General features: G+C 42.0%; 2 long non-coding RNA genes across 2 annotated transcripts in view; one reads left to right on the top strand and one right to left on the bottom strand.

Annotated features, from left to right (window-relative positions):
• LOC116660927 overlaps positions 1-18,765 on the bottom strand; it is a 318,927-nt gene that overhangs the window by 203,996 nt on the left and 96,166 nt on the right. The gene's annotated exons all lie outside the window — the stretch shown is intronic.
• On the top strand, positions 5,244-18,617 carry LOC116660926. The gene is made up of 3 exons (XR_004316589.1): positions 5,244-5,318; positions 11,696-11,775; positions 18,415-18,617. It is a non-coding gene; the product is annotated as an uncharacterized LOC116660926 (long non-coding RNA).

The following is an 18,765-nucleotide window of genomic DNA, read 5'->3' as shown; positions in this document are numbered from 1 at the left end:
AGCATCCTGTCTCCCCATTTCACCACCACCCCTTCTGCAAGTACTCTTACCACTTCCTAAAACATCCTCCCTGTCCCACCTGCTCTACCTTGTTCATTCTACTCAGCATCAGGTCTCAGCTTTGATGTCACCTCCTCCAGGAAGCCCTCCCTGCTTCTTCCCTCCACCCACCACTGGAAGAATTGAATCAAGTGTTCCCTCCAGCACTATCACAGCTTACCCTCTCCAGCACTGATGGCCACATTATAAATGCCCATTTATTTCTGTTACTCTCTGGACCTGAATCCCTTAAGTGCTGAGTCTCAGAATCTGGCATATATTAAGCCTTCAATGAACAGTTGAGTGAACTTGATAAATACACAAATGGGGGAGGGAGGGCAAGGGAAGGAGCATAGCATCAGGAAGAAAGTAGCTGAATTTCTCTCATTAAAATGGTTGAGCTGCGGCATGCTGTACATGATCCGGACGGCAGCAACCCTTACCCCCAATGCCAGGGCGCCCAGAAAACTAAATCCCCCCTACCGTGGTCCCTACAAAGAAATCAGCTTGGACCTAGGAGGTAATTCTAGCCAAACAGGTCTGCTTCTGCTTCTCCAAGCAAGCTCACTTTGCCCCACAGCCTGAACCAGAGAATTCGGCTTCCCAGACAAGCCACTTGGAATGAGCCTTCAAGGTCACGGAGAAGGTTGGGATGAGAAGAAAAGGCAGAGCCAGGAAGACAGAGATTCTTAGACAGAAATGGTCTCTCTGCTTGGCTTTGGGTTCTGGTTATATTCCTGTTTAGCAATTGCCAAAAATCCAGGGCTCAATAATAAAGTTACAGTGGAAAATGGGTGGCAAAGACTCTTAAAAACTGGAAGAGTCTTTTCCTTCCAAATTTCGGAGTCTCGGGGAAAACTCCATTTTACCCTTCACTTCCTCTGTCCCACAGAGCACGTCGTCAAGTAAGTGGGCTTTGGTATTTTTCTGCTCTAGGAGAGTGGTGCTGCAAAGCCCACTGGGAAAAAGAATTATTTGCTTCTCTCAGCCTCCACCTACATGGTATCTCTTTGGGACACTAAGTTTATACTTCTATTTCTCAGTACCTCAAATCTCCCTCTTCCCTGGGCCATCACTCTAAGGAAATTGCAAGAGAACTCCAGGCTCAATAGGTCTTCCTTTTGAACAAGCTCTTTTTTTTTTTTTTAATTGTAGTTGATTTACAATGTTGTGTTAGCTTCTGGTGCACAGCACAGTGATTCAGTCATACACATATACATACATACTTTCTCATAGTTTTTCATTATAGGTTTTTATGAGCTATTGAATATAGTTCCCTGTGCTATACAGTAGGACATTGCTGTTTATCCATTCTGTGTATAGTATTTTGTATCTGCAAATCCCAAACGCCTAATTTATCTCTACCCCACCATTCTCCCCAGTAACCCTAAGTTTGTTTCCTAGGTCTGTGAGTCTGTTTCTATGTTGTAAGTAAGTTCATTTGTGTCATTTTTTTAGATTTTACGTATAAGTGATTTATGGTATTTGTCTCTGTCTGAATTCCTTCACTTAGTATGATCATCTTTAGGTCCATTCATGTTGCTGAAAATGGCACTGTTTCATTTTTATGGCTGAGTACCATTCAGTTGTGTGTGTATATATGTGTGTGTGTGTGTGTGTACACACACACACATATATATACCACATCTTCTTTACCCAATCATCTGTCAATGAACATTTAGCTTGCTTCTGGAAAAACCTTTTCTTACCTCAAAAGGTGTGCTTAAGGGCCATGCTTAAATATTCTAGTTTGAGGCACACTCTCCCAGGGGTTTGAACTCTATCATTGCACCATTTAGGCTGTGTGATCTTGGGCAAGTGACCTAACTTCTCTGAGACTCATCTGTAAAGTGGGGTGATATAGAGCTCTCTCAGGAATGTTTGTGGAGATGAAATGAGAGGACATAGGAGAGGCACCAAGCGTGGCCCCTGACTTCCACAAAGCACCATCATCGGTGATTATTACTGCTGCACTGGAGTGAACTCCCTTCTTGAATGAGGACTTCCATGAGGCCACTGTTTTTTCCAACTCAGATTCAGTAATCCTAACAAAGCACAAGGAATAAACAAAAATAGATTTCTCTGTCTTCTATAAATGTTGAGCCTCAGAAAATGCACACGAGACAAAGAGCTGGTTTGCATTGACTCCAGGATGTATCATGAAGAAGTTTTGTTATTTCTGTTGTTAATACATTCCTGATAGCCACTTGTTTCCTGGTTATTTGCCTCTTTGGCGCTGACTGGCTGAGTTCCAGTTTCTTGAGGTTTTTACTGCATTTGGAAGCTATGTTATGAAAACCTTGAAGCCTCCACGAAAATGAAAACTTCCTTTTCTTCCCCTCTCTCCCCAGAGGGTGGTGGCCAAACACCCCTCAGATGCAGAGGACTGAACAATTTCAAATGCTCTGTAGCAACAATTCCGAAACTATCAGTTGTCCCTGAAATTATAGCATTTGGGCATCTCAACTCTAATTCTCTGCCTTGCCTCTCACACTGAGAAGTGGTCCAGAAAAATCCTTCATTGGTTCTGAGCATTTCCCCTTTCGATTCAGATTATTTGACTCCATGTTCATGATATAGCTCACTTTCTCCTCCATCCAACCTCCTTCCCCCATCACCCAACCATTATTTTCATCTGTAAGTCACCTTCCCCATTTCCAACAATGGCACACACACATACACAAATGCACATACACACGCACCCACACACCGCACACGGTCACTCCCTTCTCTCCCTCCACGGTGGGCATCCTCATCATTACTTATGCTCAATGAAAATCTTGGTGAAAAGGTTTGAGAAAAAACAAAGATGGCTTTCATCACCACAGGTTATGTGAAGGTGGTATAATTACACCACTAACCAAAGAAATCATTTTTTTTCCCTGAATACCTGAAAGGATTTGGATAATCCTACAAAGTCACAGTCTTGCTTTCTGCTCAGTGGTGCCAGACCAAAATCCACCCACACGGAGACAAATGGTTCTTTTTTAGCTCTAGCAAGTGTCTCAAAGGCAAGACAGCCCCACAACCTGCAAATACAGCTCCTTGGCTTGATCTCTTTCCTCTTGCTCTTGGTCTCTCAATGCTATTGCTCACTACCCAGAATCAGCCCCCAAGTGCCTGTCCACACCCTTGTCCAAAAGACAGAAACAGCGCCAAAATCGGATCCAGGAGTGGTAACCAGGGGTGGAGTGCCATCTGCTGGCCATTTTGATAAGACAGCTTTCCGTTGCTCAGCCCAGGCTAGAAAATGTTCCTTCATTTCAAAGCTGTGGAAAGAATCTGACGATCGCTTCAGGCATGGGAATAAATGATTTTTACTGTACTAATATCCTGTTATTGAGAATAGGCATGTAGAAATTTTTAAAAAATAGTAAAAGAGAAGGAGGGTTTAAGTACTCAAAGGCAAAATCAGAAATCCAGGAGAGATCAACTCTGCTTATAATTGCTTTTTTTGTTTGTTTTTGTTGTTGTTAGAGTGTTATATTGGTGAAGAATAATAAACTCTTAGGAAATTCAGTTGTACACACTCATAATCAGGACCCCCTAAATCAGCGTATCGCCATTTGCAAAGGGATTTACGATCCCCCGTAAGTTTACGAGACCTTAATACAACAAAGGCAAGAAAATACAGGAAAAGAAGAAAAGTAACACTGAAATGAATGAGCCTATTTCCAAAGGAGCAAGACTACAGCTAATGAATGTATATTTTTGTGAGGAGGCCGATATGCTTCATGTGTAAATAAGCATTTCTATTTAAGATCCAACAGGCTCACGTCTTTTTTCCAGGCTATTACAGTCTTTGTAGTCTCCTAAAATCCAGAGAAAACACTGAGGGTTCTCCCTTTTAAATAATGTACTTCTTTCGAGAGAAAATCTCATGCCTAAAGGTGCTCCTTTGAGAGCTTACTTTTTTTGCTTCTATTCTTTCTGGTTTCAAATTAGACAGTGAACTGGCAAAACTGACAGGAGGGAAAGGGGCGTCTTTCTTTACAAGGACTCGAAACACATTTTTAGTTGTCATATTCGCCAGGAAGTGTGTCAATAACATACAAACATCAGACATTCTCTTCCCAGTTGCACCATGTGCAAGTTTTTCTAAATGATCATCTACATAAGTGTAGACAAATATATGGAAAACAGTACAGGTCACACACACACGTTTCCATCTGCCACGCCTGGGAATGCCCACCCTGGAGACTTCTTCTCTGGCTGGATGTGTGTAAGCTTTCTGCACCGAACAAGTCATTGGGATTCGAATCAGTTCTTTTGTTTGTGCTCTGCTCAGACTTCCAGAGGCACCTACAAGCCACAGTCCTTACTGCAAGGGGAGGATTTGGTTAATAGTTCCTAGTATTTTCAGCCCCTTCGTTGATTTCCTTCCTTTCTAGTATTTTTAGTTCCTGAGATAAAACTTCATTTATAATAAAGTCAAAATCCCTGGAAAACATTTCGTCAATGAAACATCCAGCTTTGTTGTTTGTTACTTTATTGAATGAAGGGTTTTTTTTTTCCCCCTTGAAACCTGGAAACTCGGCTCTGATTATTTAAAGGCAGACACAAAGGCAGAATTGGGTGGAGGGTTTTTTTTTTTTTTAAAGATGCAAAAATCTTATTTAAAATGCTTGCTCTTTGCCGTAAAACTACCTTTCCAAAGGCACAGGTTTCCTAGGACCAAATTAGTCACTTGAGGAACTAGGGTATGTCAGCACCAGATTCATTTCCAGCATATTCTAAGTAAATGTATGTCTCAGCGTGGATTTTTTTGTTTTTGTTTTACTTTTTATCATTGTGTATTATTCATGGTCCCCAGTCTAAAATACGAAAATTTAAGACATAATCAAATAATATTTTAATTGAAACTCGTCAACTAAGAAGTTCTATTTCTTTTCTTTTTTCCTTTTCAAGTTTTACTCCTTTTCAGGGTCCTTTCATTATTTCCCCAGAAATTTGGGGGAGGTTTTTGCAATCATTGTACATTTGGAATAGCAGCTGCTAACTTCAACCCAATTTTCTGCCCTGTTTGAAAAAGATTTTTTGTTTGGGTTTAGGGGGGTGAGGATTGAGAGTGTACGTGTGGAGAAAGATACAGAAAACGAGAGAAAAGCACATGAATAGTTTTGCTTTGAAGTTGCTACATAATTACTGTTAAGATCTCCCAACATGTACTGAGAGAACAGCGCTTCTGACTTAAATCTGGTGAAGGAACAGCAAGCAGCGTCTAGGAAGACTTTCTTTAAGGATGGAGGAAATGAAGGACCAGGAGAAATGCAACCAAGGTAGAGAGAAAGATGTGGTTTCTGTTGTTGTTTTCTTGTAGGAAAGAGAAGGAAAGGAGAGAGGAAACGGGGAGGAAGGAGATGGAAAGGAAAATGAAAAAAGAAAACATTTATAGAGAAGGGGCGAGGAAGAGAGAAGAGGGGAGGAAGGAAGGAAAGAGAGAGGAAAGTAAGGAAGGAAGAAGGGGAAGACAGAGAAAGAAATATTTACCTAGCTGTTTTCTCTTTGAATGTTTCCCTATTCAAAGCCCTGTGTCTTTGGTGCAGAAATTAAACATTAAATATGGAACACAGAGAAAAGGAGGGGAAAAATAGTTGGCTTCCCCTTTTCATTTCCTTTGTTGGAATACTGGCTTGGAACATCTCAAGAGAAAACGGTCGCAAAGTTGGGGGATTTTTCGCTTTTCAGCAATGATCAAACTAGCAGCCTCTTTGAGCAAAAGTTGTTAATGTCATAGTGCCCCCTGGAGTACAGCGGGGAAGGGACCCTAACGTCCCCCTTCAACTTCTCTTCACTTGTTTTTCTTACCCTGGGTAGGGGAAGAAGGGAGAAGAGGATTGGAAAATTCTGAAACAATCTGAGAACCTTTTGAAGAGCTGCCACTGGCCAGGGCAGAGGTGGATTTTGAGAAATAACTTCCGATTTCTTTCAGGTAGTTCGGGGAAAGGGGAAGGAGGGAATAAAACCCTTCCTTCTCTTCATTTTTTTTTCCTTCCCCCTTACCCCCTTAATCCTATTTTAGTTGAGGTCTGACCTTGGAAGTTTCCAAAAGACTTTAATCTCCTGTACTCCAAATTGCTAAAAGGAGCTCAAAGCAAGAGTGTGTGCATGTGGGTAAAAGGCGGTTTTAAATTGTTTATTTATGAATGGGGTAGACTTTCTTGATAGTAAGAATGTTAACTAGTTCATTAGGTAGGTACTCTCTGTAAATTTAAGTCTTCCTTTTTTTCTTTTCATTCCTTTTTTTTTTTTTTTTTTCATTCCAGACAAATACATGTAATCACCAAAACTCAGCTGTGAAAGAAAATGATTTCAAGTTTTGCCTTCTGCCCTGGGCAGATCTAACCCTCGCAAACACTAATATTCTCAGATAGCTAGGAAATGCCATTTGGTATTTTCTGTAACTACCCTGCTCTTCTCCACCCGCCAACTCTTCTTCCAAAGAAAACAAATTACCTTCATGTTGGGGGCCAAGAAGGGAAGTGGAAAAAACAAGAGAAAGAATCATTTCCATACATATTCCCAGATATAAAAGAATCCAGGCTTTATACAGATCTCGAATTTGGGGAGGTACGAACTCATTGAAATCATTAAGCATTTCATTTTTCAGATGAAAGGCTCTCATTTTGCATTACCGGGCAGAGTTCTGATGTGATTTGAAGTGTCACGTTGGAGGGGTCTTGGTGATTAAGCCTTTTCCATTTCTTTCATTAAAGGGCTGATTTTCCTGATGTGGATTATAACTTCGTTCCGATCTGAAATTTCACCCACCCTCACCCACCCCCCCAAAAGTCCTATATATACGACTGATTCTGAAAGAATAACAAATCCGGTTGTATACTTTTTTTTTAACTGCTTTTGATTTTATTCAACTATGAAATGCAGAAACCACTTTGCTATCCTTCTCAAAGGTCCACTTTAAATCAAGAGATACGTCAAGGTATAATTACTCACATTTAAAACATTCTGTAATTATAGGAAGAAAGAGTAGAAAATGCCTCTTTAAAAAAAAAGGATTGTTGGAAGCAATTGACTCTCAAGAGATGTCTGTCTTTTATAAAGTTTATAATTTCCCAGTAAATTTTTTAAGTTAATAAACATCCTAAACATGAAGAACCTTAAAAGTACCCTGCCATCTGCCACCACACATACACACATAGAAAAAAAGACTAAATTCTTTTAAAATACGCATTTTTTTAAGACTTCAGAGACGGAAATATCTCTCAGGAAATGTCAAACATGAACGTCTACAAAATATCTACATGAAATAATAAATTAAACTCAGCTTTTTTTTTAATCTGACAAAACACAATAAATGGGTTTGAAACATTATTTTTGTACATGTTTTTTAGCTCTCTAAACAAACAAACACAAAAACCTCCAATAATAGATAATGCCTTATTGGGAAAGATAACATGTGTTTTCTTATAACTTGGTGGGAAAAAGTTTTTTTCGCTCTTTGCAAAGGAAATTAGATATATATTTGGGGAAAAAGAATATAATATTTCACTATGATAGGAGCCAACAAAAACCCAGGAAATTCGAAGTCCGACTGATGCTCAGCTAAAAATTCACACCATTGTGCCCCTTTACTGACAACAGATTTAAGAGCCCAGAATGTCTGGGGGAACCTCCAATTTCCTGACTTCCAGCCTCTCATGTCTAAATACCAAGTTGTTATTTAAACATCAGCCAGCCTTAGAAGGGTTGCTTTTTTTTTTTTTTTTTTTTTTTTTTTGCTTCTTGCATTTCCCCATGTATATTTTATATCTTTGCTGATCCTTTCTTGTTTCATATCACCTGAAATTTATACGGTATATTGCATTTTAACCCCAGTGACTGATACGCTTTCTGGGGAAACTGAATTTTTTTTCAGTGAGAAGGGTATTTAACAAGAGAGGAGAAGAATCGTAGAATCATGGGGTTTCCAAGCTAAGAGAAACTGAGGATCCAGAACAAATAAAAAAGGAAAAGACAAATCAAATGAAAAGGTGGAGAACTGGGGTTAAGGGGGCCCCAGATTGCGTCAATGGCGCTCTTTGGGGCTGTGCCTAGAAAATCGTTAATCGTCAGGGACTCACGCCTTTGTGTAAGTTTCAGTTACAAAATCAAATTATAGAACCCAACATGCTGTCAGGGGCCCTTGCTAAATATTTAAGCCCTCAAGTTCCACACCATTTGTGGATTCCAGATCATTAATTTACTACTGGATTGTTAATTACAACAGAGTAATGGAAAACCCCGGCACGTCGATTTCATGGACACCGCTTCTGTGCAAGTGCCTGTTGCTACTTTCCGAGGCTAAAAGCTTAACCTTTAACTGCATTTTAAGTGTTTGGGACTGGGGTGAAAGAGGGACCTGTGTGTAAGTGCTTTGAGCAGGTAAGTAGTTAGTTATTAAAATGGGCTTTGAAGCCCTCTCTTGGTGTATGTCTGCATATTTTAAAGGTCCCAGCAAAAAAACAACTTTTTTTTTAATGCACCTAATTTGGATTTCATTGAACTTTCTGCGTGCCCTGATGGTAGGATATTTGGGTGAATTAAATTCCCCCCAACCCTTCTGAATGAAAGAAAAGAAACTCTTTCTTGAAGAGATTTAGCAAGGGAAGAGAGAGTTTTTTTTTTAAAGCTTAGAGGACAGGGCTGGTAGAGGGAATAAGTGGGAAGGAGGCTTTAATTTCTAAAGCTCTAATTCCAAAGAAGAAGGATTATCTACATAAGGACTGAAACTAATTTACCTGAATTTCTTTGTCACTGCTTGGCTCTTGAATATTAAATGATTCTTTTCACTAGCCAATAAAACCAAATCCAAAGCCTGTTTGGGATGTAGAGGTGGTGCCAGCCCTCCCCACCACAACCTCCAAATAGAAAGCCAGTTTTCCATGCTGTTTGTTTTGGTTTCCCCAAGAGAAAGATTTTCAGAGAGGGAGCCGGGGTTTGGGTCACCCTACTTGGGTCGGACTCCCACGGGGGAACGTGGGGGATGTGTTGGCTCTTGTCGGTGGACCAAACGCCTCTCCCCGTATTACCCAGAAAGGAAAGAGAAAGTACCTGCCTCTCAATCAGGTCGACAAGCCGGTAGCTCTTTTGTCTTTGTTTCCCTCTCAAAGGCTGTTTTAGGATCTCTGCCAACGCAAAGGGCTGTGGAAGCGGTTGCTACTCTTCAGAAAACAGCCGAGACTTTCTGCACCTTAATACCCTTACCTTTGTAAAACAGCAGCAAAATCCACCGCCTTCCATCTGGAAGATGCCGGAGAAGATGTTTACAAAAGATTTGGGGATCCTTAAAAGCTAGTAGCTCTATAAAAATACTGAGTTTTTTTTTTTTAACTTTATGACAGCACCTTTCATTTTATTTCTGACATCCTGTTGGTTAGGATGACAAAGAGTATTAGAGAAAGCATTTAAAGTGCCTAATCATTATTACTAATAAGAAAAAGTGCCCAACACAGAGTAGGCATTCAATAGCTCTGATTTAATTTTAATAGAAATAATAGCCTTTCAAACTCTTTCTTCCCACCTTTAAACTAGAAAGATTCCCCCCTACCCCCTGCCCTTCTTTTATTACAGGAAATCAAGCAGAGGAAGAAATGAAGATAAGATAAAACTGCCCAATAATCACTGTCCCTGGATTTTCTAACCTCAAGTGACGTTTTGAGGCCTTGATTCCAAGTCTCTTTTCCACACAATGACAAGCACCCAATTGAAAAATGGATGAACTAAAGCTTTTTGCTGTTCCCCTGTCCTAATTGGATTGGTTACCCAATTTGACTGAGTGCTTAGAAATTAGTCAATAAGGCAACTAATTAATAATTTGACTGGGGGGGGGGGGATAAGTCAATTTCACAGCTGCACACAGATGTAAGTTAGGAGAAATCTCGAGGCTCCTTGTTACATAATTCTAGCAATACCTTGTTGCTTTGAAGATCTTGTAGGCTGAGTTAAACCTGGAATTTCAGGTTCAGTTCATTTGTATTAAGCCTTTTCATCTCAATGAAATAGTATAGTGGAGAGAAATGATATACAGAGAATGAAAACAAAGCTGTGAGCATTAATTCAATACAAGATATAGTAAAAATATATTCTATATGCTGTATGTTTATAAACTGTATTATATAATAATAATTTAGTCACTATAATCATGATGTTGAAGGCAATAACTATGTCCTAGGTACGTGTTAAGTAAGTACTTTGAATCCATTATCTTATTTAATCCTCTGGTCCCACAGTGGAAGAGGTACTATGAGCCCCATTTTTCTGGTAAGGAAACTGAGGCCCAGAGAGTCCAATCATCTGCCAACTGAGCGAGATCATATAATAGTGGAGAAAACAAAGATTTTTGAACCCAGACCCATGCATTCCAAACCCTGCTTTCCTAGTCCTCTCCTTGACAAGCACTGGGAAAATTAACCAGAGATCCTGTTGCCAATTTTCTTCCTGCCTAGGGGAAAACTGAATGGCTTCCAAGACTGGCCCTAATTTGCTATTTGGCCAGAGACAAGGCATGTCCCTCTGGACCTCAGTCTTCTCTGGACAAATTCAGAGAGGTCCTCTAACAGCAGCTCCATAAAATAACCTTATCATTCAAAACTCCTGGCTCTACTAAGGAACATGTTTTCGAAAAAATCAGACATTCTGTCTGTACCCAGAGATGGCAAAACTTGAAAAGACACGAGGGTTTTGTTTTGTTTTATTTAATTCTAGAATGGACCTTAAGAAATTGTTTAGAGAGGCTTCATTAAGTTGTTAAGAACAGAAGTAGCCTGGATGTGATTCGTGCTCTACCACTCATTAGGAAGGTTGGCCCCAGATGCCTCACCAGCAAAACTAGAATAATAGTATTAATAATACACATGTAAACACATATTCCCTAGGGTGGTTGTGAGGGTTAGATAAGAAAATGCTTTATACAGTGAAGGGCAGAGTGCCCGGAACATTGGGGATGCTGGGTAAGTGTTACCTAGAATAAGGATGATGATGCTGGTGGTGAATATGGTTGATAAGAACAACGGTAATGACGGTGGGTGCTGACGGTACCAACAGTGATGATGATGATGGTGGGTATGGTAAAAATGGTGATGAAGACAGTGATATTGTTGACGACTGTAGTGATGGTGTTGCTGATGATTCTAACAGTGAAAGGGATGACAGTGATGATGTTAATTCACTCAGTTAGCAGCTGAGGAAATTGAGGCCCCAAAGTTATATGCTAATAACCAGCCTAGCCAAAAGTAGAAATCTATCTCCCCAGGGCTGGCCCACTGCCTCGTCTGTTGCCCCATGCTAAAAATAAGTGGAGTAGGATTTGGCTGAAGGAAACTGAGAACTGCAGGTCAGGTCGTGGCTGAGAATCAGTGTGGTTTTGGCCTCTCCTCCGCCACCAGCTCGTTTTACAATGCCAGAGAAATCAGTTCGTCCTCACCTGACCTCATTCACTGCCTTTCATGGATGATGCCACCTCCTGATGTTTAACTGAGAGGTAAGGGAAGAAGGCGAGGTCTAGTCAGCTGCGTTTTAACCAGTAGCTCCCAGTGATTCTATTGCAGCTGGTCCAACACTGCATTCTGAGAAATTCTCCTGGAGGGAACTAATTTACTTTCTGGTTTCAACCCAAGGGACAAAACAACCTACTGAATTTGTCGGTTTAATTCTCCAGATGGAGCTAAGTGGTCCCTCAAGGGGCTTGTAATCAAGGCTGTGAGAAACCAGAATTGAAGAGAAAGAAGAAAATAAGAGGTAAAATCACATATTTCATGCCAAATACTAGCAGAACTGATATATTTTGGGTCAGTGCACATCCTCAAAGATCTCTGAGTTTTCTCAATGAGAGAGAAATTAGTTTTAAAATTCAAAGGAGCCCTACTATCAGGGGACAGTTGCCCTAAGAGCCCAAAGCTAACAAATAGAAAGAATAGATGACAATGTTCTCCTTAAGTTACCCATGCAGATATTACTAACAGATAGTGGCATCCTCCACCAAGCCCAAAGCAGCTTCCCAAGGCTTCTCACACAGCTCTAGGCAGCCATGAGCAATCGATCAGAGTGGATACAGGGATGAAAACGATTTCCTCTTAGCATGTGGGAGCGAGAACTGGAAATGATTCATAAGGTCTTGCGACTCCTGAAAAAGCCATAAAGTGACTAGGCCAGGGAAGAGGTTACAGACAGATTTAGGCCTCCCAGTCTAATCACAACAAACATTATGGATGATATTTCATTCATTCAGTCATCCACACATTTATTCATCCACCCATGCATTCACTCACTCATTTATTCATTCATTCTCTCATTCATTTTCTCATTCATTCATTCCTTCAAACATTTACTCCTTCATTCATTCATTCACTCATTCCCCTTGTCATTCATTTTTTAATTTAACCAATACTTATTCTGCATCCTATGTGCCAAACACTGTCCTGGATGCTGGAGCTATAAAAATGAACAAGGCAGACTCAACCCTATCTACATGGAGCTTACTGTCTCACAGAAAAAAATTAATTTAACAATCACACAATTCATTTTTTTTTAATTGTGGTCACTGCAACAAAGAGAAATCCTGGATGTTTTGAGAGCGCAGATTAGGGACTCAGCCTGGTCAGGAAAGGTGGGGTAAGAATGAAAGAAAATGTCCCAGGGGAAGAAACATTGGAGGTGAACACCTAAGGATGAGGAGTTAACTAGATAAAGAGGGGAAAGGGCTACCAGGTGGAAGGAATGGCTTCTCAAAGAGCCCGGAGAGGCAGAAGCACAGCACATTGCTGAAAACGAGAGGTCAGAGGGACCAGAGCCCAGAGAATTCGGGAAGGAGTGGTGCTAGATAATGCAGTGCTTCCTCCTAAACATGAGTCTTAGTGGGACCCTCACCAGCAAAACAAAAACCTTCAGTGACTGCCCCTTGCCCTCACAATGAATTCCAAACCCCTCACCATGCTCTGGCCTCGCCCACCTCGCCACCTTACCCCATGCCAGCCGTTCTCACTGAAGACACTCAACCCAGACTAAACATCCAGTGTCTAGAATGGGAAACACTACAATGTAAGCTCCATAGGAGCAAGAACAACGTGTGTTTTGTTTCCTGCTGCATCCCCAGTGCTCAGGGTCCTGGCGTAATGCCAGGCATATAGATGAACTTGAGAAGTACTGTAAATGTACAAATGAGTGATTCTTTGACCCCACCCTTGGCACAGTGCCCAGCACAATGCACTGAAGGTTTAAATGTTGGGCAAGAGGAGGGAGGGAAGAGAAGGGGAGGGAGAGAAGGAGGGAGGGAGGGAGGGAGAAAGGAAGGAAGGAAGGAAGGAAGGAAGGAAGGAAGGAAGGAACGAACGAACGAACACTTTACATGAGTACTGAGAAAAGGTCATGCCATAACCAAGATTTTCAAAGTTCTAATTCTCATACAAAAAAAACCCCAGAGATTCTAAATTATTTCAAGAATAAATTATTAAAAAAAAAAATCCAGACTCACCAGTCTGGCAACACTGGGTCCAGTAGTGAGAAGGAGGCCTGACTGTAAGCAAGATGGGTGGAGCCCATTTGGATGCTTCCAGCCAAAAAGCATTTTTGTGGCCTCATAATTTCTGAAAGCTCTTGGCAAGGCTAACTGACTCCAGGCACAGTCTCCTGCAAAGCCCTCATCTTTGCAGTTCCTCAGTTCACCCTCATGTACCTAACACAGGCCAGGCTCTCTGCTGGGGCCTCTGTTTCCCCATCTGTAAAGTGAAGTCATTGGGTTCAATCATCTAATCCAATTCTAACACTGTGAGTGTCTCTCTTAGGTTTTCTTCTTGGAATCCCTTCCCATCCACCTACCTCAATTCCAAAAATACTAATGATAATTATGATAATAATAATTATTATTCTTATACGAGCTACCTCTTATTGAAGCATGTTTATTTCACCTTTGCAACTGTCATATAAGGTAGATCTATGATATTCATTTAACACAAGGACACTGAAGCTCAGAGAAGTGATGTACTTTGCCCAAAGTAACACAGCCAGAAAAGGGAAAAGCTGGAATTTGATCTCAGACATGTCTAAACCCAAAATCCACCCTCCCCTTCCGTTATTCACAAATCTAGCAGGTCCTGGCAGGGCTGGTGTTTACTGAGCACAGATGTAGATTCCCTAGTTAACATGGGAGGCAGGGAGAAAAAAGGAAAAGGAATGTTTACTGTCTGACCAGCCTCCCTCTTTCCTTTTCTCTTTTCTTTTTTTTTTCTTTCTAGTAAAGGTGTCTCTCACACATATACAGAGTTCTAGGGGATGTTCTCTGCCATCTATGTAGTTCTGATGGGACCACCAATCACGCAACCCTCTCAAGGGCAGCAGTCACATGGGACCTAGGTCACATGACCCACGCCTGCCCTATCATAGTGCTAGAGTACACCATCTCCTGGTCCCAGTGACTGATGACTGGTTCAAGTAGTGGACATGTGACCCAAGACAGCCAATCACAGCCCTCCCCTAGTCTGAAGTAGGGAACAAGAGGCTCTTTTCTCTAGAGCCGTTAAGTTGACATGATAAAGCTTAGAGTTTCCTGTGACCTTGCGTCCCCACCACCCCAGCCACCGTGCCATGAAAGGGAAGCCCCCTGTCAGAGGGAAGAATGTGGCCAACAGAGAAGTGAAAATGAGAATGAGGGAGAGAGGAATTGTCACCCCATGGATGGGCTCCTGCAACCAACTCCACACCTGTCCTTCCCAGTTACTGAGCCAGTAAGTGAACTGTGACACTTCTGTCACTTGCAAATCAACAGAATTCTAACTAAGAATTTTTTGACGGGCATTGCAGAGTTGTGGTTATACCCCCGTCACAGTTAGAACTTTGAAACAGACTTGGAAAAGGGCAAGGGAGAAAAAGAGGCAAGGAAGAACTACTGAGAGAAAACAGACCCCAAATCACCGTGTCCTCCCCATCCAATCCTGGCTCAGTCTCTGACCCATATCAAAGCTCATGCATTGATGGCATCTGGGCTTGACTTTCCCCAGCAAATCAAAGCTACTCTTTCCCAAACAGCTACCACTTCGTTCTACATCAGCTCATTTAGTCCTCACGAAAACCTGCAAAATAGAAAAGTGATGCCCATTTTGCAGAGGAGAAAACTGAGCCATAGAGCAATTAAATTGCCACACAATTAATAAAGGACAGAGCCTGGAGTTTTGAACAAAGACCCTATAACTTTAAAGTCTATCCCCCTCTCTTTTTTTAAACTATAGCCAACTGTCTCCTCCATCAATGACACATTGGTTTGGATGCTGGCACTTTCAATGGAGTTGCCCGTCTTTTCTTTCTGCTCTGATATGTCAAGGGGATTGCCTGAGCCTCAAAGACCTGAAATTAACCAGGCGTATCCTGATACATGGGGATGTTTCTTTTCAGCAGCGTAAAGGCTTGCAGGTAGTTTGGATCCTAAGAGGAAATAGCCCCAGGGCAGTGGCCGCCAGCATCCAGCAGCCTCCCTCCACTTCCAGGAATCAGTGTCTCTGTGTGTGGAAGGCAGTTAGGACTGCCAACTTGTTAAGCGAAGATATGAAAATAAGGGTGGTTGATGGGGATGGAATAAAGCGGGACGGAGTCCTTTGAAAGCAGAGAAGATGAGAAAAATGAGAGATAATATTGTCACTCACACTGCTTTGAATCCCTAATCCAAAAGCATTTTTAAATCTGTATACAGAGTGACTTTTCATCCGGGGGGGGGGGGGTGGTGGGGAGAGGTTCTGATGACCCATAGCAAGTTGTTCCTAGGCTCTCTAATTCAAACTTACTATGTGCCCACCTCTGTTCTAGGCACTGAGGGCACAGCCATGAACAAGACAGCTTTCCCAAAACCATCTTTCTGAACCACAGATCTGATCATGTCATACTCCCCGCCTAAAACCTTCAATGGCTCCTCATTACCCACTGGATCAAGTCCAAAGCCCTTAATACGGTGTACAAAGCATTCCATTGTCCAGCCTGTTCGATTTCATCTCTCTCATTTGCTCCCCAACCCCATTCTTTCCAATCCATGCTGTGGCTCTACCAAAATTCTTTCAGTGCCCCCTGGCACCCAGGTATTTAAGCCTGCTGCCTCTCCTTTCTTGGACACCATCAGTGTCCTTTTGCCTATTCACTGGTTGCCTCCCTCTCGCTCATCCTTCAGCACAGATGTCACCTCTTCAGGGAGCTCTCTTGATCCCTCTTCCCCAACAGTGTTAAGCATCTATAAATAACAGTGCCGTCTTGTTGGTCTCCTATCATTCTCTTCTCTGGTAACAAAAAATCCTCCCTCCATTGGAGAACGCATTCAGTGGAGATAGGGTGGGGCTATCCTGGGCTCCTACTCCAGCCACAGGTGACTTGAGCTTGGAACGTGGCTGAGCTGACTATCACTGAGACCCCACAAGGACGGAAACATCTGTTTGCTTTGCCATTCTGATCTTAAACACAACAGAGAAGGACAGATCTGTCTGCTTCACCGTTCTGATCTCAGCACCTAACAGGTGGACAATCCACAGGTGGATTATCAATAAATACATTTGAACAGATGAAAGAAGAGCTCTTAAACCTTGCTTTCCCCACAGATCAAGTGGAAAATAGCTGAAGCTTTCTCCCACCAAAAATTCTTATTTTTGTTCACAGAGAACCAAATTTCAATTTAGAGGGAACTGAGTTCAAATCCCAGCTTTGGGACCTAAGAACTCTGTGGTCTTGGGTAAGTGGTTTATCCTCTCTGAGGTTTGGTTTTCTCCTTTAAACTAGAATTAAAAATGAACCTACTTCATTGGGTTATGGTGAGGGATAAAGGAGATTATATCTGTAAAATGCTCAGGGCAGGCTCTGGCACTTGGTGGGAATCAGTCAACACTGGTGGTTTCTGAAATTGTATTTAAACTAAGGACACAGCATCCTGGATACTGCATGGGGTGGCAACAGGCGCACCAGGGGAGTAGAGGCTGGTGGGACTCCTAGCTCTGTCATTTCCCAGCAGCCCTTGGGCAAGTCAGTCACCTCCCTGGTCTCAGCTTCCTCATGCATGAAGTACAGATAATAACCTCTGCTGAGTCTACCTGATGGGATAAAGATTAAAATGAGACCAACTTATGATGGTTAGGGTTTGAAAAGCACAATGTGCTGAATATATGAAAATTTCTTTACTGTAATTACTGTTATTCTGACAGCAATCCCAACTAAATTCTTATATTTTGCTCTTCCCAGCTATGGATGTGAGTCTAATTGGTCTCTGGATCATTCAGTGTATGAGTCAGGATAGGTCTTCTGCTGTAACAAACAACCACTGTGTCTAACTTACAATGAAAGTGTCTAACTCACTGGCTCACATCATGGTGAACTCTGGTGGCAGGCTCGGGGAACTCTGCTCCCTAGTGTCATTCAGAGACTCAGGCTCTTCAGTCGTGGCAATGCCAAGACACTTGGTCTCCAACATCTCCATGAAAGATGGAGAGACACTAGAACAGAGGTCAACTACAGCCCATGGGCCAAATCTAGCCTTCCACCTCTTTTTGAAATAAAGTTTTGTTGGAGCCTAGTCATGCTCATTCGTTTACATATTGTCTATGGCTGCTTTGACGTTACAATAGGCAGACCTGAGTAGTTGTGACAATAGATCCCACGGTCCAGAGAGCAAAAAATACTTAAATTTATCTTCAGAGAAAAAGTCTGCTGACCCTTGAACTAGAAGATCCCACAAGGGGTTTTATGCCCTAGTCTGGAAGGAAGCACACATCACTTTTGTCCACATTCCACTGGCCACAACTCAATGACATGGCCCCAATGGTAGCGAAGGCTGGGAAATAAAGTCTCTCTTTGTGCCAAGAGGAAAAGGAAGCAGATTTTGGTGGTCAAGTGATAATGTCTTTACATTATCATGATTTCAACAAGTCTGTATTGAGCACCTGTATTGAGTAAGTGCAAGACACTTTCTGAGGCACTGGGGACAAAAAGATGAATGAGACAGGTATACATTGCAAGGAGCTCACTCTGACAGACAGAGCTGTATGGACAACTGGTATACCTGTATACAGTAGTGACAACAGTACTCAGAATCATCAAGTCCTTAACATGCAGCGGGCACTTGTTTACTTTCATGGACAGTGTCTCAATCGGCGCAACAATCTTAAGAGGTCAGATCTGTGATTCCCAATTTTCAAATGAGGAAACTCAATCTCAGGGGTAACATCACTTACGCAAAGTCAGAGTTGGTAAATGGTAAAATCAGGATGTAAACGCCAGCCTCTCAGACTCCGGAGCTTGAATGCTTATGCGCTTTGCTAAACAGCTGCTCCAGTTACTACTGTGAATGGTATTGCTGGCAAGGGACATGAGGAGAATGCTTTGGGAAACATTTTCTCACATCTGCTTCCACATCCCCAGGGTTCCTCTTCCTATGCAGAAGAGTTGCAACTGGGCACCTACTGACCATCAGAAAGAAGATCCAACCACACAGGACCAAGTGTGCTGGACCAAGCAGTGAACTAAACAGTCAACAAAAGGCACATTTTTCAACCTCAACTGAGCTAGCCAGGAATTTCCCATGGTGCCTTAAGGAGGGTCATTTTGCCACATCCTCTACCCTTGTCTGTACCTAGGCACTGACCTGGATTGAAACTGCTACAATAAAGGACAGAGGGATTCCTGCTCATTATTTCCATTTTGTAGGCTTTGACATGCTTATCTTTGCCATACTCTTCTCATGGGGTTTGATTTAGGGAAGCGCTTCAATTA

Source organism: Camelus ferus, chromosome 32 (assembly GCF_009834535.1).
Source record: "Camelus ferus isolate YT-003-E chromosome 32, BCGSAC_Cfer_1.0, whole genome shotgun sequence".
NCBI lineage: Eukaryota > Metazoa > Chordata > Mammalia > Artiodactyla > Camelidae > Camelus > Camelus ferus.
The sequence above is the reverse complement of the archived record's forward strand: the minus strand, read 5'-3'. Positions and strand labels throughout refer to the sequence as shown.